This window comes from Pelmatolapia mariae, linkage group LG5 (assembly GCF_036321145.2).
Source record: "Pelmatolapia mariae isolate MD_Pm_ZW linkage group LG5, Pm_UMD_F_2, whole genome shotgun sequence".
In the NCBI taxonomy this organism is placed as follows: domain Eukaryota; kingdom Metazoa; phylum Chordata; class Actinopteri; order Cichliformes; family Cichlidae; genus Pelmatolapia; species Pelmatolapia mariae.
In genome coordinates this window covers 15,236,238-15,257,098 of record NC_086231.1, presented here as the reverse complement: position 1 = coordinate 15,257,098, position 20,861 = coordinate 15,236,238, and the positions used below count along the sequence as shown (strand labels likewise).

At 36.7% G+C, this 20,861-nt stretch overlaps 1 protein-coding gene and 1 pseudogene across 2 annotated transcripts in view; one reads left to right on the top strand and one right to left on the bottom strand.

The window, feature by feature from the left end:
• Positions 1 to 1,290: 1,290 nt before the first annotated feature.
• Positions 1,291 to 20,861, bottom strand: part of LOC134627934 (sodium- and chloride-dependent GABA transporter 2-like) — a 21,075-nt pseudogene continuing 1,504 nt past the window's right edge.
• Positions 17,851 to 20,861, top strand: part of LOC134627585 (sodium- and chloride-dependent GABA transporter 2-like) — a 22,288-nt gene continuing 19,277 nt past the window's right edge. The window contains exon 1 of one of the 2 annotated variants that reach the window (XM_063473813.1): positions 17,851 to 17,989. The gene's annotated coding sequence lies outside the window, so the exon portion shown is untranslated. Of the gene's footprint in view, positions 18,010 to 20,861 lie in introns of both variants that reach the window. The other variant, XM_063473812.1, reaches the window with a different exon arrangement.

The following is a 20,861-nucleotide window of genomic DNA, read 5'->3' as shown; positions in this document are numbered from 1 at the left end:
TTCCCCAACCTTATAAACAGTACATTTGCATAATGACTGAAACTAGCACCACTGAAGGAACAATGGGCTGGGAGGTCAGTTCCTTGACCTCAGCAGTACTGGTAATATAAGGCATGTTATTTCTACACTTTTAGTAGGCTACCCCATCTAAAACTTAAAATTAAAAAAAGCTACATAAATAAATATATAGATTTTAGGTTACCTCGAAATATAATAGGTAGAAGATTTTTTTTTAAAGTAAAAACAAAACAAAACAAAACAGGATGCGCAAGTACTAGTAAGTCTTCTGTGGGAACCTACTGCACATATGGTTTCACCTTTAGTGTGGGTTGTTTACATTTGCGGTTGAAGCGCCACCTGGTGGTCAGCAGTGTGCACATCAAATAATTAACGGTGTTATTTCATGCTCATGTATGGTTGGTTAACAGCATTATGGCAATGATAGGATTGCCAGCTGAAGATGAACTGATATTGAATCTATCATTGTTTTATTTCAGATTCATTTGCAGCACAATGGAAAAGTGTCATTTTGGGGGGTTAAAACATTTTTTAAAAATGAGGTAAGGACAGAAGTAGAAGACTTTAGCCATGTTTACAAACCTGTGTGGTGCATATTTTCTATGCATGTGCTGTATGCAGGCCTGTTGCCTACTATATTGTACTTTTGTGGATGCAATATTATCATTATTTATGTAGCGAGATAAAAAGTGAAACACAGAATAGATGCAGAGTATATCAATGTGGCTACAAAGCACTGCTGAGACCATTCAGATCCATCACTGCAGTTAAACACACAAATGTTGAAGCAGCAAGGTTTAAATACAGATCTGGAGCGCCCTCCAGAGGGCAAATCTTTGAATGTACCTTTACCAGTATATACAATAAGAAAAGTGACACTGTTTTTCCGGGAAAAAAAAAAAAGTTAGTTGTGAAATATTGAGTTCCGGCATTGCGGGGGGGGGGGGGGACGACGACAATGCGGGTGCTGTATATGATAGGGAATGTAAATACTCAAGGTTTATATTTACCTGAAAACTGACATAAATGTACAGCTCTTATTACTTATTTATCACAGTATCTCACACAAAGTGAAGTAGCCCAACTATATTTTGCACTTTTACCTCATTTAACTTATAATAATGTGTATTTACCGCAATAACCAGTTCAATTATAGCAACGGTCCCTGCATCATTCTGGGGAATTACCAACAATCAAACAATCCCCTATGAGCAAGCACTTTGAGACAGTGAGAAGGAAAAACTTCCTTTTATCAGGAAAGAAATTCCAGGCTCATGGGTCATGGTTAGCCATCTGCTGTGACCAGCTGGGGGCTGAGGGGAAAATGAAAAGAAGAAAAATAAAAGAAAAAGGAAAAAAGAGCACAAGGCGACAGGACAAAAGACAGAGTAAGGAAGAGAGTATAAAAAATTTAATGACATGCTGCAGTGATATATAAACACAGACAAAAGCAGCATGCAGAGAAGTGCTCAGGGCGTCACATAAAGTCCTGCATGAGTTTGAACCTATATAACTAAGGGATGCTTCAGGGATGTTTCATTCTTAACTATAAGCTTTATGAAAAATGAACGTTTTAATCCTAATCTTAAAAGTAGAGAGGGTGTCTGTCTCTCTTATACAAACTGAGGGCTGGTTCCATAAAAGAAGGCCCTGAAGGCTGAAACCTCTGCCTCCATTCCCCGGTACTCTATTAGGCTATGATATTACTAGGTCTTTAAGATATGATGGGCCCAGATTACACAAGAGGCAAAAAATGTTAAATTCAATTCTGGGTTTAACAGGGAGCCAATGAAGAGAAGCCAGTGTTGAAGAAATATGATCTCTCCTTCTTCCCCATGTTAGTACTCGTTATAGTATTTTTGATTAACAGGATGATTTCTAGGGAACTTTCAGAAAAAAACAGATACTAATGAATTACAATTGTCCAGCCTAGAAGTAATGAATGAATGAACTAGGTTTTGGCATCACTGCAAGACAGGGTGTTTCTAATTTTAGATATATTGCACAAAAATGAATATACACGTAAAATATTAACACAAAGACTGTCAGTTAAATCACTATGTTACACACCATGTCATAACACTATTTAACACAATATTTGTCCATGTCTATTAAGGGTTATATCCTGACTGCCTTAAAGGCAGAAAAACTACTTTTTTTTTTTTTTTACTTTACTTTACTTTACTTTTGTGATAGGAACAATAGTATCTACAAATTTAACTAAAATGAATTATTTTTATGAACGGATCAAAGCAAAAAGCAGCTTTGATCCGTTCATACATCAACATTCCAGCATTCAGTGTGGTAACAATATGAAATTTTTTTTTAGCAGGGTATGTTATTATCAGTGAAGCTTGAATAAAATATAAGATGATACATCCAATAATCCAGAATCCTGAGGCAAAAACAAGGAGAAAGCAGTGATTACAGCACCATGTTATCTGAAAACAGTAGCCCAGTGGTGGCTCGCAGCAAGAAGGTTCTGGGTTTGAACCAAATTGGCTGGAGTTTGCCTGTTCTCCGTGTGCCTGTATGGGTTTCTTCCAGGAAGCTTCATTCAGTCCGAACACTTGCACATTTGGTGATTCTAAATTGTGTGTAGGTGTATATTTTGATTGTTGCTCACACAATTTTATCCCTGTTATGGCAACCTTTCCATAATGCACCCTGGTTCTCACTTTACTCAATATAAAAGCTGTGGGCATGCACTGTCTTGGATTACACCCTGTTGTTCCAGTTTTCTCTTAGTTTCAGGTATTCAAGGAGTGCAGGTGTGTTCTGTTTTATCAGCTAAATAGAAGGCGCATTGTGAAGTGGTATTACCTAACACCTCCAAAAATTGTCGCTTTTTCTTTTTACATGTTTCACACATCTATTTTTTTTTCAATTATTTATCATGTATGTTTGGAGTAAGTATGTCCTCACTCTAATATTTAACATAGTAGAATTTATAAATGAAGTCAGAATACAAGAAAAGAAACCACATGTAAAATTTAAGAATTGTTAACACCAAAACTTTTCTGTTTTTCCTCTTTTTCCTTCCTCTTGAGCTTACTGAGCACAGTAAATAATACAACATGCTGAAAAAGCTGCACAAAGGTACTATAAATGTACAACAAACAGTTCAAACTACATTTTCAGTTTAACAATGAAACAAAAATCTGTTATCTTCTACAGAGAAAAAGGTCTTTTACTGAGACATATCTGATTGATGATCGGTTCCAGTGATCGATCAGTGTTGCTTGAGAGGCTGTTTTTCAGCCTTAAGCAGTGTTTCCAGCTTCTTCTTTTTTCCACAGGAACCCTAAATAAAAAGACAGGGCAGCTTAAAATGGTAAGTCCAGGGCAGAGTTTCAGAAGATCATTATGTTTACTCAGAGAGTCTCTCTCATCTGGTTTTGGTAGCTGGACACTGACCAGATTATGTTTATTGTTTGCCTAATGGACTTAGAATATAACTGTATGTGACATGTATTCTTCGCTGCTGTAGTTGTATTTTTTAACTTTTTTTGTTCAGTTTAAATAATATACGATCCCTGTATTTGTTCACCTCTATCATCTGGACTTTTTGTCTTCCGCAGTGTGTGCAAGTCTGTGAAAGTTTGAAATGCTTCATAGTTTGATGCTTTCTTTGATGTTGCAGAAGGCAAGTCCTTTGCTGGCGTGCACAGAAGCTTCAGTCTCTGGGTGGCAAAAGAGAAGCGCAGTTTTTGATTATTCGGCTGAACGATCATATGATCATATGTGTAACATTAAGTAATTGCCATCAAGGGCAAGGTTTAAGGCTCGAAATCAATAAAAGATACACTGCAGTTTCACTGGTTTTTGTATTTCACTGTGACCACAAATTACCTTACCTCCACAAGGTATACACTTTAATTAAACAGTTAAGAGAGAAACAGGAACTCCTGACCTCAAATTCCTCATGTTACCCTAAATACAATTTACAGTGAGCTGCTTAAGATGCATCCAGTGGAAGGATCAGAAGCTGTTTTTAGACTTTTAAGATTTTGTGACCATTCAAACTCTCTTTGTGTGATTTACCTGTCTCAGTGTTCCTGGAGTAATGCACACAGCATACAACATCCACAGAGGAACCATGAGTGTTGAGGAGAGTGTAAACAATCCTCCAATAGCATATCCCCACCAGGGATATTCATAGGTGTTGTTGAATTTGAGTGGGGTATATTTGATCAGGGAGAAGAGAAATGTGCACTGAAAACATAAGAGAAGAGCAGGTATAAACTTAAAGCCTGATTTGTATTCAAGAAAAGAACATTCATATTCATGGGGGATTCATTTTGACATTGTATGATGTAAAACAAACACTGAAATAAGATTTAAAATTATATTCATTCACATTCATATACTTTGCTTCTGTAGTGCCATTTGTATCCAAACACTCCTGTTTCAGGCATGTCAAAACTTTAGGTACAGGTGACTGTGATTATATCCAGTGTCTATGTATGGTTTTCTCTCTGGTCTATTTGATATAAATTGGTTTTAATTAGACATAATTTTATAACTACTTAAAACATACATGTATTTTCGATCCATCCGCAGCTGAAATGAAATTTTTTTAAAAGCTTTTTATTAAATCAGCTGAAGTCACATTAGACATGTACACATAATAATATTTCACCAATTATGTGAAGCTAAAAATTGGCTTCTTCTGTCACATTTATGCTGTCACAGTGGAAAATACTCCTCTGAAATAGGTCAACATTTCAAATATGAGGTCAGTGTACAGCATGTGCAAGTAATGTCTGTGAGCCCAAACACTAGGCTTTTAATGGATCTGAAAAATGAGAGTCGATATCCTTAATATGTTCATTTCACGGACACAGCCTTGGCTCTTAGTACAGCAGCCCTACTCACCTCTTGTTTTAACTCTATGAGTTAGCTTATATAGAGGGTGGCCTGAAAGAGAGAGGCTTTAAAATGGTTTGTTCCAGAAAAAGGATGAAGTAAGGAGCTGTACTAGGAAGCATTACATACTCCAGAGTAGCCCAAAACCAAACTATGGCACTAAAATTAAACTATGGAGCATAATATATCCTCTTTATAAATGCAACTCAAATAACATTAAATGTCTTCAAGTTGCTATGCAGTGTCAAAGTGGAATTGTTTTCCATCTGGTTAAGACATAGACTAGTCTTAGAACAGAAGATTCTGACAGGTTTCACGTACACTCACTTAACAGCATTTCACAACATTTCTAATACTTACAGTACAGATGGCTGGTGTGAAGTACTGCCAACAGTATTTCATAAAAGGCCATGGTCGATATCCAATCATGTCCTTTATATTGTCGTACTGACGATCTCCACCTACAGAAAATAAACATTGTTAACTATTTGAGTGTTTCCTCATACACACACATAATAATAATAATATTATACATACATACATACATATATACACACACACACATATATATATATATATATATATATATATATATATATACATATATATATATATATATATACACATATATATGTATACACACACACACACACACATATATATATATATATATATATATATATATATATATATATATATATATATACACACACACATATATATATATATATACACACACACACATATATATATATATATATATATATATATATATATATATATATATATATATATATATATATACACATACACACACATATATATATATATATATATATATATATACATACATATATACACACACACACACATATATATATATATACACACACATATATATATACATATATATATATATATATATATATATATATATATACATACATATATATATATATACATACATACATACATACATACATATATATATATATATATGTGTGTGTGTGTGTGTGTGTGTGTGTGTGTGTGTGTGTGTGTGTGTGTGTGTGTGTGTGTGTGTGTGTATATATATATATATATATACACACACACACACACACACACATACACACACACACACATATACACTATATATATATATATATATATATATATATATATATATATATATATATATATATATATATATATATATATATATATATATATATATATATATATATATATATATATATATATATATATACACACACACATATATATATATATATATATACACACACACACATATATACACACACACACATATATACACACACACACACATACACACACACACATATACACTATATATATATATATATATATATATATATATATATATATAATGCCAAAAAATGATTTTGGTGATCTGGACAGTGTTTTCAGTGATAATGCTATGTCCAGATAAACAGAATCAACTTTTAGGGATTTCATTACCTGGATGGAGCATGCATCAAGACATATGTATAATGGAGGTTCTGTATTGTGCCCAGATTTGAATTTAATACATGGGTTTGATACATGGGTTTATAAAAAGCCATCCAAAAGTTGCAAATTTTACCCAAGTGGCAACCTGTAGAACTGCTGTTCTTTGAGGTGAGCTCCAAAAGCGAGTCAGTCCCCATAGACCCCAATGTTAAACTGTCCAGTTTTACACCAGAGAGAGATTTGATATTTCTATCTAATTTTAACTATCATAAAACCTCTAGAGGAAGTGATCTTTTTCTCTGCTATTTAAGTTCTATGATGACTTAAGAAATAAATTCACAACTCTAGTGCATAATTAAAAATGTAGCTATTTTGTGATTCTGTCATTTTTTTTAACTTAAAGTATTCAAATTATTTATTAATAGTAAATTAATGAAGCACTTTCCAGTCAAGCTGGCTATATAGTGTTGGGGTAACCTGACAAATTCCCAGTTTTACCCAAAATGCGATCACATCTGTTTGAAAAGCTAACATGGTGACAGCCAAATTGGCAGATTTGAGTTTTTTAGATGATAGTACACAAGCCAATGAATGACTTTACAGTGTTTGGTCCATTTTTTAAATACAGTGAATGATTTGACCAAGTTAAAACTGCTACTTACCGTAGACCCATCCTATGCAGACAGACTGAAGAATAGCAAAAAGTAGGAGGGTCATCCCACTGCAGGCATAGTAGTCAAACAGCTGGAAAATATAAAGGCCTCCCTACAAATATATAGAAACAAAATATATGACTGCATCTATAACTATAGATTCACCATACCAAAGCCATATTCTGAGAACATAGTCCATAAAAAAGCAGAGCAAAACATGAGCAGGTGTATCATTCTTGTGAATTTGGCTCTTAACTTAAAAATTCTTCTGTTCAATGAGATTAAAATAGTGCATGCTAAATTTAGTTAATCTACTGTATTTCCCTCTGTGTTTCTCACCTGTGAATTCCTTATGTTTTTATAGTTGAAAATATTACAAGGTTCATTTTTAAATTGATTTATTTTTTAAATTACATTTTTAAATGATCAAGAAAATCTGAAAACACTCACCTCCGTCACCATCAGAAGGCCTACAAGGAAGCTTCCGACATTAATTCCAAGAAGAAGGAGTTTACGGTGACAGTTGTTTTGAAAAAAGGAAGGATACATGTCCGAGATTGTTGTGACCAGTGCCTCTTGATATACAAACTGCAGTGATGGGAGATATTATTTCGTATTACCACAAAGGAAACGACTCTAAGATGTACATGACAAATAGATTGGTATTACCTCACTATCTAATCCCAGAAAGATGACCATGATGAAGAAGAAAATCGCCCAGAGCTGAGGAAGCGGCATTAAAGCCACCGCACGAGGATAAGCAATAAATGCCAATCCAGGTCCTGCAAAAATGGAAGCAAAATATAGTCGTTTTCTCAGACAGCTCTTAACAGTATCACTCTGGGTTTCCATCCATACCTGATTCAGCTACCATCGATATATCCAAGCCTTGTTCTTTTGCCATGAAACCAAGCACAGAGAAAATGGCGAAACCAGCTACAAAACTGGTTAAACTGTTTAACAGGCACAGGTAAACACAGTCTCTGTAGGTGAAATTTTTCAAAGGTGAGAAAACAAGCAAATTACAGTAATTATAAAAGTAAAGGAAGAATTCCTACAAACCTGTAGCAGTTGTTGTTGTACTTGTTGTAGCTTCCCAGTGATGTCAGAACCCCCGTGCAAACTCCATAGGAGTAGAAAATTTGGCTGCCCGCATCCATCCATACCTAAGGGATTTAAAGTCATTTTGATCTGTAAATATGTAAGTGTACAAAAAATTGCATTTATAGTCAGGTCCATAAATATTGGGACATCGACACAATTCTAACATTTTTGGCTCCATACACCACCACAATGGATTCCAAATGAAACGAACAAGACATGCTTTAACTGCAGAGTGTCAGCTTTTATTTCAGGGTATTTACATCCAAATCAGGTGAACGGTGTAGGAATTACAACAGTTTGCAAATGTGCCTCCCACTTCTTGAGGGACCAAAAGTAATGGGACAGAATAAGAACCATAAATCAAACATTCATTTTTTAATACTTGGTTGCAAATCCTTTACAGTCAATCACAGCCTGAAGTCTGGAACACATAGACATCACCAGACGCCGGGTTTCATCCCTGGTGATGCTCTGCCAGGCCTCTACTGCAACAGTCTTCAGTTCCTGCTTGTTCTTGGGGCATTTTCCCTTCAGTTTTGTCTTCAGCAAGTGAAATACACGCTCAATCGGATTCAGGTCAGGTGATTGACTTGGCCATTGCAAAACAGTCCACTTCTTTCCCTTCAAAAACTCTTTGGTTGCTTTTGCAGTATGCTTTGGGTCGTTGTCCACCTGCACTGTGAAGCGCCGTCCAATGAGTTTTGAAGCATTTGTCTGAATATGAGCAGATAATATTGCCCGAAACACTTCAGAATTCATTGTGCTACTTTTGTCAGCAGTCACATCATCAATAAATACAAGAGAACCAGTTCCACTGGCAGCCATACATGCCCACGCCATGACATTTCCACCACAATGCTTCACTGATGAGGTGGTATGCTTAGGATCATGAGCAGTTCCTTTCCTTCTCCATACTCTTCTCTTCCCATCACTCTGGTACAAGTTGATGTTGGTCTCATCTGTCCATAGGATGTTGTTCCAGAACTGCGACGGCTTTTTCAGATGTCGTTTGGCAAACTCTAATCTGGCCTGCCTGTTTTTGGGGCTCACCAAAGGTTTACATCTTGTGGTGAACCCTCTGTATTCACACTGGTGGAGTCTTCTCTTGATTGTTGACTCTGACGCACATACAAGTACCTCCTAGAGAGTGTTCTTGATCTGGCCAGCTGTTGTGAAGGGTGTTTTCTTCACCAGGGACAGGATTCTTTGGTCATCCACCACAGTTGTGTCCCGTGGTCTTCCTAGTCTTTTGGTGTTGCTGAGCTCACCAGTGCGTTCCTTCTTTTTGGGAATGTTCTAAACAGTTGTTTTGGCCACGCCTGATGTTTTTGCAATCTCTCCGATGGGTTTGTTTTGTTTTTTCAGCCTAATGATGGCTTGCTTCACTGGTAGTGACAGCTCTTTGGATCTCATCCTGGCAGTTGACAGCAACAGGTTCAAAAAGCAAACAGCACACTTGAAATGAACTCTGGACCTTTTATTTGTTCATTGTAATTGGGGTAATGAGGGAATAACACACACCTGGCCATGGAACAGCTGAGAAGCCAATTGTCCCATTACTTTTGGTCCCTTAAGAAGTGGGAGGCACATATACAAACTGTCATAATTCCTATACTGTTCACCTGATTTGGATGTAAATACCCTCAAATAAAAGCTGGCAGTCTGCAGTTAAAGCACATCTTGTTCGTTTCATTTGGAATCCATTGTGGTGTTGTATAGAGCCAAAAATGTTAGAATTGTGTCGATGTCCCAATATTTATGGACCTGACTGTACATCATACTAACTGCTTCTAGTAGTAAAAGTTCAATAATATGCCAAGTTATTCAAAAACTGAATAACTAAAAGTATTTGCAAAACAACACAGATGTTCCTGATCCTTGAATCTACTGACAGAGAATAGGATTGGCACACACATTCTTTTCAGGTCATCTGGTAATCTTCAACCTCATTACCACTGGAATAAAAAATAAATAAAAACTAGGATGCTGTGCAAAAGCTGGATAAAAACTAAATCATGTCATTGGTGAGTACAGGGCTGTACACAGTAAGTGCAAAAACATCATATTCTGTGGTGAAACATGTTTACCAGCATTTCTATTCACCCCCCCCCCCCCCCCCCTCCTTTTTTTTAAACTACATGCTATTGTTAAATGCAAAAGACCTAAAACTATGAAATCACCATCAGCCATGTTTGCGTTTAATGATAATTGCTGAATGTGACATGGAAAAACATGCTATCTAACCTTCAGGGGTTTTTTAAGCATGCTTAAAATAGAATTGCCAAACTCCAGCTTGGGCTACTTCACCACAATGTTTTTTGCATTATAGGAACAAAGTGAATACTTCTTTCAAAACATATACTGTCAAACAAAACAGTACTAGAGAATGTAGCACCTCAGGATCAGTGAGACGGGATGGGTCTGGGTAGAGGTAGAACATAATTCCATCTTTGGCTCCAGGTAATGTAAGGCCACGAACCAGCAACACCACCAGCATCACAAATGGAAATGTGGCAGTGAAATACACCACCTTCAATACAAGCAACTGTCAGTATTTGTTTAAAAAACCCTGACTTAGATGCTTCATAGAAGAAAAGTTTGAATGAAATGAAAAATTAGTATATAAAGTTTGTTCTGCACCTTTCCTGTGGTCTTCACTCCATTCCAGATACAGAAATAGCACAAAACCCAGGCAAGAAGAAGACAAAGGGCCAGGTCCCAACGGATATTCCCAATGTTATCTATTCCATCAGACAGGCCCAAGATTCTCCTCCTGTTACAAAGTTTATACAGACATTTATATATAAGCTTTCATATATGAAAACCTTATAAGCCTCATGGTATGGTCCATATTACCATACTTACTCCCAGAATTCAACAACTGAAGACACACTCTTTCCATTTGGGTCCACAGGAAATGTTTGATTGTGACTATGTTCAAAACAGCCATCTTGCATGAAAAAATAAGCAGGCTTGTGAAATGCGAATAACACATGCATGATGCAATTATATGAAATGACTGCAAAATAAAATCTTAGTACTTGTGTTCCAACTGTTGTGACAGCTCGCCCATGGAAGCTCAGCCCTGAACGATGAAAACAAGTAGAGAAACGTCCAAGCCAGTATGATGATGTAATACATACCAGTGTACAAAACAACCACTTGGCTTCCGTAACCTAAACCTATTAAGAAATAGCGCGATGAACAATATCAGTTTTTATTTGATTCTAAGCTCCCTTCAAGCTTAGACTTTAAAAGTTCATCTGTATTTAAAAAAAAAAAATCGTCTGTACAAATTTATAAACATATAATAAAGTTGCACTATGGCTTTTTATTGAGGTCACATACACAACAACAATTTTGATGTCCTTACATTTGTTGTAATGTAATTTTTACGTTTGTATTAGTATTGTACTTTCTACTTCATTATATTTCAATCCATCCATCAAATAATGTTCTTAACTGCTTATCCAAGGTTTTCCCAGCTGGCATAAAGCTAGAAGCTGGGTACGCCCTGGTCACCAGTCTGCCTGCCTTTCAGAGATTCATAAACATATGAAATATACTATCCCCAGGGTTTACATTTAGTGATGCTGAGGCTAACACACCATATCACAAAGTTGATCTCAGACCCATTTTCTTGACAATGCACTCAAATGGCCATTATATTCATCGGGTCTCTATCCAATAAAGCACATTTGAGATGCCTGATGTTATCAAGTCAAAATGGATCAAAATCACTGAGGAATGTTTCCAGCACCTTGGTGAATCTATACCATGAATAATTAAAGCCGGTCTGAAGGTGAAAGGGTGATAAATCCTGTTCTAACAAGATCTAATTAAAATAATCAAGAAAAAATCACAAAAAAAACCTACCTTCAAAAAGTGGACAGATTTTTCTCCAACATGTTATTCCACCCTGACTGGTGTACTGACCCAAAGATGTCTCCAGGAAGAAGAGTGGGATGCCACAGGTGAACAAAAATAAAACATAAGGAATGAAGAAAACCCCTTAAAAACAAATAAACATCAGTAATTATTGAAAAAATCTAAGAAATGTGTATACACTGCATTGCTCAATGTGTGCAATTAGTATTGTTTTTTGATTTTTCTATGCTGAATTCAATCTTTATCTTTGGCAATAAAGGCTACATGACATTTGTTTTCAAGATGGACATAACAACAACAATTTACCTCCTCCATTTTTGTAGCAAAGGTATGGAAACCTCCAGACATTCCCCAGCCCAATAATGTGCCCAGCTACTGCCAGGATGAACTCCAGCTTATTGGCCCACTGCTCTCTCTCTGGAGCTTTGGGCTGGGTATGTCCCAGTCTGTTCCCAGGGTTCATCACATTCATTTTCATAGTGGATTTCTGTTTTTGGTCCATTTCAGCTCTTTAACAATTAAGTTTGTGTATCTCAATATCTTCTAAAATAAACAAAATACATAGAATGTCAACATCCAGTATACTCACTGAAACTCAGTGCTGTTTAAAGAAGACCAAAAGAAAAAACTCACCTTACACCTCAGGATACAAAATAAGAGTCATGTGAACTGAAAATGCCACTGATTTTGTCACTAATTTTCTGTCCAGTTCTTGTTATATCTCAGCTTTTTCTCCCCTTTTCTCCATCCTTAAGAATGGCTTCTTGACACACACCCTTCCACTGAGACCATTTCTGATGAGGCTTCAGTGATCAGTAAATGGATGGATCTTTGCTGTCTGGTATGTGTAGAAACATCACTGGTACATCCCTGAGTTAGGTGCCTTTTTATGCTTCAATAGGTTCATGTTAAGTGCTTTAAAAACATTGCTGTGAAAATGACCCGGACTGAAAATGAGTGAAAAAGCAGCCAATGTCCAAAGAAAAACTTTGAAAGACCTTCAGAAAACCAGGTGAACTGTTGTTTAAGACTATTTTAAAAGGAGTCTTGAACTAAAATTAATGGAAACAAATGTAGTTGTTTCAGCTGGACATCATGGCTTTATCCTAGTCATCTTAGTGTTGGCATAACCTTAGGAATCATGTTAACATATATACAAAGATACTGGAGTTACCAAGCAATGATCTTATTCCAAAAGTATAATATTTAACTACTTACAGCATCTTGATTATAGCAGGTAAAGTGAAATTATATATATAATTTCCAATTTACTATTTAGAACAGCCCCTGTTTAGAGAATGCATGCATTGTATGCCTGCTCACTTTATTCTTCTTATTCTTATAATCTGTACTGAGCAATAACACAAGTACCTGACTATTTTTTTACAAAGATATAACTTACTTTTTTATTCTTCCTTCAAGTTCACTATCTTTTCTTCTAACTAATGGTATTGCAATAAACAGATTGCAATGTAAAGATGTAAAACATAGAAACAAGCTTAGTGGCATTATTTAACCAATTGTAAGAGTTTTACCAACACTTGAAACAAAAGGAGAATGTAAACCAACTTTTAAATAAGGAGGCAGAGGTTAAAGATGCACACTTTACCTTGAACAGCTCAGGCCGTTTCCCCTTTAAAAGCCGTCTTCTGAAATAGAACACCTGCTTCTCTCTAGAAAGTATCTTTGGTAAAAATGAGTTTCTGTGAGGAGTGGCCAAATAGACTAACGCAGGCAGTCTTTTCTTTGGAGCCAGTACAGAACACTGACACACACGCACACACCTAAACACACACGCACGTAGTTTGGCGTTGGTTTATGTTTTGTTATTTCAGAGAAAACTACGCCTTCAGCTTAGTTCGAAGGCTACACGTGATAGGATTTTTCCCTCCTCTCTCTCACGTGACCTTTCATAACAAGAGGACTAAAAAGAAGATATCATGTCTCAGAAAATAAACATCAGAGGAGTTGTTTTCACGTCATAAATGGTGGTCTAAAATATAGTTATCTATGTAACTATGTGCGTACCTAAGATTCAGGTAAATAGCTGAATATTTGTTCATTGTTAAGTGTGAAAAATGTTGCTTGCATATCAGTCAGAATAGTTTGCACTTAAAAATCTCCCACATGAAATGCAAAGCGTGTCAGGAATTTTCAAATTAGATGACAGTTTAGTTCTTCCTGATATGGATCCACAGCTTTTCAGTTCCTGGGTTTACTGTATTTTAGTGAGGAGTCTTACTTTTAATTCAAGTATATTAATATTAGCAGTAGTAGTCCTGCTCATGCTCAAACCCTAACTTCAGATTCTTTCTAGTGAAAACAGTGCTTGGAGACTGTAGTATGACCAAAAGTATTGCAGCCATGTGCAATGAATTTGTGATCTTCCCTTTGAAGCGGTTGTTTACAAGACCAGGACAGAGTAAATAATTATCTTCAAAGTGACCATGGCACATTTTAACCATAATACAATTTACTCAGTCAAGTCTCCTACTGGAAAGAGGTGTGCCAAATATTGGAAAACTTGCAATCAGTTGCCAAAAGCAAAAATTGTAATGCAGTCTGGACAATCAGATAATTCCTAGTTGCAAAGAAGATGTCATCTTTTTGCTCTAATGTGGTTGAGCCATAAGTCTGCTTGTGTCCTGCACTTGGGTCTAACCGCCACAAGCCTGCAGTGATCTGTGACAATGGCAAAGGTTTTTTGTTTAAAATATATTTTTGGCAATTTTAATCCTCCATATTCTCCCTGCTCACTGTGAGACATTTTATCTAGACAGGACACATTTGAAAATCCCATACAAAATGAATCTTATGTTAAGTTGAGGGTATTCACACCAGAAATGTTACAAGAAGAGATGGGGCATGAACTAAAATCAGACAGTTTATGATGAAACAATCTCTCACAACTTCCCCAAAGAAGAGAAGGAGCTTTGGTTAAAGAATAACATCAAAATACTTCTGCCTTAAAGACAGTCATCACTCACACAAAGGTCACTTGTGAGGACAGTTGTAAGTCACAGAGAGGTCACATGTCAGAAAACATCAATAAGCATTTTTAAACAGATCACAGATGTATAAATCTTTTTTTCTATGTAATGGTCTAAGTGTACATTTTTATTTTTATCTGTGTAAAATTTTGTGATATAGTAAAATATAATTTTTGACACAGCATTAATGCTAACTTATACCAAGAAAAGCTTAAAATTAGTGGGTTTGCAAAGGATTTAGCTTAAGACCTATTTTTTATTTTTTTTTAACTGTCTTTTTAATTTAATTATTTCATTCTAATGAGAAATGACCTATTCAACAACAAGCCTGGGTCTATATATGATATAGCTATTTTTTAAATTTGAGTAATAAAGGATTCATTATCCTTAGTATCGTAAAAAAAAAAAAAAAAAAAAAAAAAAAAAAAAAGCTGATTTGATTAGCTTTTAAAGAGAATTGTGCACTATTATTTTCTTTTAGCTACTCTAACAAGATTTTTTCCAAAACCTACTGCCTCCTGCATGCTGTATTTTGGTCAGAAAGTGTTTTTGTGTTAAATGCAAATAACATATAAACATGAAGTGAAATTAAATACAGATGTGCAAGAGCTTGATCAAAAAGTGAGACTGGTCCTGTTAAATCAGGAAACAGCTGTGTTTCTTTGAACTCAAGTAGCCCTCGCTTTGAAATACGTTGCCAATGATGATTCATTAACAAGCCCAACAATGATTTGTCCAAAATAAATCTAGTGTGGTTATTAAAGGCTCTTCTGCCAGGGACACACAGAAAGACGTTAGTTCTGTCTGAAGAGACAAGGTGTGTTTCAAACTGAAAAAGCAGGACTTCCACAAGTGACCTCAGAAGACGACAAACTGTGAGTATAAGATCCAAGTCCCCTTTTACTTCCTAGAAACTAAGCTCTTGCCGCTCTAGTGTTTCTAAAACTGAATAACTTTAACCTGCTTTAACCATCTTGAACCAACTTTAACCCATCATGTGGCCAACACACACTATGCAAATCATTTTAACTAATGAATGTATTTTTTTTTTAACATTTTGAATAAAAGTATGACTTCTTGACAAATGTAAAGCTGTTAAATGATTGTTGTTCTGCTTTAATTAGAACTCACATTCAGGAAAATAAAAGTGCTTCTTGAGGTTGGATTAATTTTGTTCGATCTGGACTTAAATAGTAATGAAAAGCTGAGAATTTGATTTGAATGATTTGATTTATTGGGAGTTAGGTGTTCATATATGGTACTATTTCTTAATGTACAACAACTGGTTTGAGGTTTTTTACTCTGTTTATCCCAACAAAACAACAAATTTTTGTATTGTGTTTCAGAACAGTCACTGTTGGGGTTTTTTTCTTCAGATGGCTTTCAGCACGCACACCTCTCCAAATGTGTTCTTAAGGCACTAAATTAACAGTTTAGATGTGGCCAGTTTTCCAGGACTATGTCTATAAATGCTCACCTAACACATAAGCTAAACAATCGATTACTATTTCACAGCAGATAAATATGAACACCCCTTTCATTACCAAAGAAAGGTCAGTAAGACAAAAGGCATCGTGTGTTTCGGGACTGTCGCTGTGCCCTGACTTCACAGCAGTCTGAACAGCTGACAGCTGTGGAGCTAAAGGGCCGGTTAGTGGAAAGTGTCCTGAGAAAAAACAAGAAACAAGGGCAGCGGGAGAAAATGACTATAGGGGTGTATACTACACAATAGCAGATACTGACCTCATGTTTCCTAATCATTAAAAGGGGATTAAACAGGATGCGATGGCTCTGGTTTTCTGTTTTATGGAAGTTTTTGCATGTACTTGAGGTCACTGCTAAAAGAAAAAATGTTTTAAAAGCTGTTCTTAATTATTGGCTTTAGTCTTCCAAAATGACATTGCACCCTAGCCAAGGCCACTTCAGTAGTGGGCATTGAACGGTACTTGAATGGCCTGATGAGTGACTCAACGCCTTGTAAGTCATGTATGTTGTACTTTCCTTTATTTATCAACTGTTTATAGTTTAGTGAAACGGGTTCATCATTCCAAGCATTTCCTTGACTGACAACCCGGTATAAGAATAATTATAATAACTAAAAGAAAACTGAACCTAATAAAAACTATATCTAAACAATCCATTCTTGAAACTTAGCTGAATTTTGAACAAAACTTCCATCTCCCATCTCAATAAGAAAACCTGGCATGCCTCTAAAACGAGCTAGGAGCTGATACTGATAGTGATTAAATCAGGGTTGGGAAGTAAACTTTCACAGAGACACACATGAGAAACTGTGACTGTTGTGAAGGGCTGCACCAATAATCTAACACTGATCAGAAGTGAGTTCAGCTTTCTGGTGGGGCCCTTCACAACAGTTAGTTTTTCACGTGGCCTCTTAGGAAATATTTAATTAATGATTAAACCCTGTATGGTTACAATTCCGTTTCTTATGAGTGAAGTTTGACTTTTTTCTGCCGCTCAATCAAAACTAACCTGTCTTTCTTTATACTCCCTGCAATAGGGAAGGTTTAAATCTTGCGATTTGCTTCACCTGTTGTTCATGCTATCGACCTCATGGTGTCGCTGAGGCACCGAGAAACAAACTCTCGCTTTCACGACCAGAGTGCTGGTGCGTTCACTGACGACGACGTATGATCCAAACAGAAGCACCTATGCAGCTTAGCATGGCTAACGTGCAAACCAACCAGCCGCCTCCAGTTGCCTTTACTGAGAGGCCATGTGGTCTAGGGAACAGTCTCCGCCTCGTCATTCAGAAACAACCCGCCCCTCTTTTCTCTGTCCCTGTGGTTCCTTTTGGTTGTCTATCATTGTCACCGCTCACACTGTCACTTCTCCACTCATGGACTCACTTGCGGTCACTTCTGGGAATTGCACTTGTCTTGTTGAGACTGGAAGATCTGGACTATTAGTATTTGACTCAGAAAGCTCCTGATGAGTTAACCCGGAATGGAAACATAAAGAATTACTGCAGACGTGAGCCAGTTTTTTCCTAGGTATTCCTTTACGTTATGTGAAGTTTTTCTTTATGCTTCTTCTTTGTTTTGATTATGAGTGGACTCTTCTGCTGTTGTACTTTATCCTACAGTAAACAAATTAGTGTTTATAGCTGCAGTTAACCCTTAGAGCTTGTTGCTGTATAATGTAGGCCAAAGGTTACCGGTTACGCTGCAGCGAGGTTTGGTTATTTCCCCTTTAGCGGAACACATCAGCTGCTCTGTGATCATGGCTACAAAAAGCTACCAAATACACCCACCACTTTTGCGCAAATATTGGAACGGCTTGCATAATAATAAGCGCTGAAAGGGTTACTTGGACAAAACTGTAAAAGATAATAATTGATTTTTTTTTCTTCTAGATAATGTTTGCAGCAGGTAGTGATATAAATGAGTTTTTCTTTTTTCTAAAATCAAAACTGCTGTTGTCAGTGTACAATGTGTATAGTGACAGTATGTATATATATCCTCGTGTGCAGTTGGTATCTGTCCTGAAGTTCAGATCCTCTGGGAGGTCTGTGAAGTACCCTAGCTGTTCCTAGGACTGCTCTTTTTGTGTGTCTGGAATCTGTTGCAGCCACTCTTCCAGCTGCTAACCCTCCTGTTACCACTGGGACCATTTTGGATGTTACCAAAGTGGTTCCATGTACTTTAGTTGTTTCTTCAGCCCCTGGTACTTACTTATTTTTCTCCTTCTTTCTGATGTTGCTGTCCTCTGGGATTGCTGCATCTATCACATCTGCGGTGTTCTGTTTCTTGTCAACAATCATTCTGCATATGGTTGGTTTGTCAACAGCTGCCTGTCTGTCAGAAACTCAAAGACCCACTGGGTCTGAGCCCTGTTATTTATTTAGAAACTGGGGATTTCTAATCCATATGTGGCACAGATGTTCCTGTAGACTTTCTCAGCCACTTGGTTGTTTTTTCTCACTGTATCCTTGCATCTTAAATTCTGCTACTGTGCACTGGACGGTCTCTGGGGCATCTTTGCACAGTCTGCAGCTTGGATCTTGTTAGTTGTGGCAGACTCCTTTCTGTTCTGTGCTGTCCTTTTAAGGTGGCCTTTTCTAGCCAATATTAAGATTCTTTGTTATCTGCCACTTCTTCTATCTGTGGATGCTACATGCCATGCAGCAGCTTGGTCTTCCATGATACTTCCTTCTCTTCCACTGCTTGAAGCAGCTCATCTTAGAGGGCCTGAGATACATCTTCCTAATGTATTCACAGACTCCTATGTTTCATCCTGGATGGTTCTAACACTAACTAATCATCGCCCTCCCTCTTTACGTTGCTCATAGAGCCTCAGGATGCTGGACTCTAGAGATCTCCATAATTTATGAGTAATTTTTATGTTTTGACATCAGTAGCATCTATCTTCTCCTGAGGCCATTCTTTTAAAATTCCAGCTAGGTATTTCATGACCTTTAGGGTGTATGTATTCATAGCTCAAATCCGTGGTTGACATTCATGGATCTTCACCAAAGTCTCTGTTGGCCTGTGGGATACCCAGGTACTTGTAGCTGTCCTGTATCCCCACTATAATGCCCATTCCTCTTCAGTCAACACTACTCTCCCTTTCTTTGCAACCACTCAGCCATGCTTTTCTAATCCGTGTAGGTGGTGCATATATGCATATATCTCATTCTGTCACATTTGTTAACTCTTGAAACACAGATAAAGTTTACTTGGATGCATGGAAGGACTGATTAGATTTTAATGGTCAAAAGTCAATATAACTATGACCTCACACCTGTCCCATTCTTCTGAATGTGATATCTCGGGAACTCCTGGAGTCAGTTTTATTATGTCTGGCACAAATGTTCACTTGGACTTACTAATGAACTGATTACAATTTGGTGGTGAAAGGTCAAGGTCAGGATAAAGGGATTATGTAACATTTATTTTTAAATGGCCAAATGTCAGCTTCCATTTAGTTTTGTTTCATTGTACTCTCAATGTGAGGTACAAAGTGATATCAGTGCAAGTAAAGAAGACCATCATTAGGCTGGGAAATCAAAATAAATCTGTCAGAGGGAAAATTTTAATTTATGGAACAACCTGGAACATTCTTTCCATTGTTAGGAAAAAACAGCTTCGCAACATGTAGCTAAGTCAGTAACACTGAGGAGATAAATGTATCATTCTCAAGGTCTACAATCAAGTGACGCTTTCAGTGAATGTAAATTCAGAGTTTAAAATAAGGTACTGATAACACTTGAGCAAGAAGACCAGATTAGACTTTGGACATATGAAACGAAGGTTAACGTTAAGAGTACGAAAAAGGCCGGGCCATGTTATCGGTTTAAAAATGATGCAGCTCATGTTCTGGCATGCCTTTCAGTTGATGAAGACAGAACTAAAGACAGGAAGACCCACAAGCAACTGAAAGCAGCTGCAGTAAACACCTTGGCAGAAACACAACATTCAGTGATGTTCATTGGTTCTAATCTTAATCCAAGCACTGGCTCCAAAGGATTTTCATCCAAGTATTAAAAACAGTCCCTATATTTATAATGTTGTTAGTTTTCCCAGTTAATTTTGAGTCTGTTGAAATGGGGGGCTCTGTCTAAAAATAATTGTAATTCCTAAACAGTTCATGGGAAATTCTTTACAAAATTTCTTCAGTTAAATCAGAATAGACTGAATCCAATCTGATTGGATTTAACATCCCCTGTTGTGATGATGGAGGCAAAAAATTGTGGACGTTATTCTGTGAGAACGACTTTGGCAGGTGCTCGATGTAAACTGCAACTTAACTGAGCAATAGCATTCTTAATTTATCCTGGTTTTATTTCATATACATATACATATACATACATACATACACACACACACACACACACACACACACA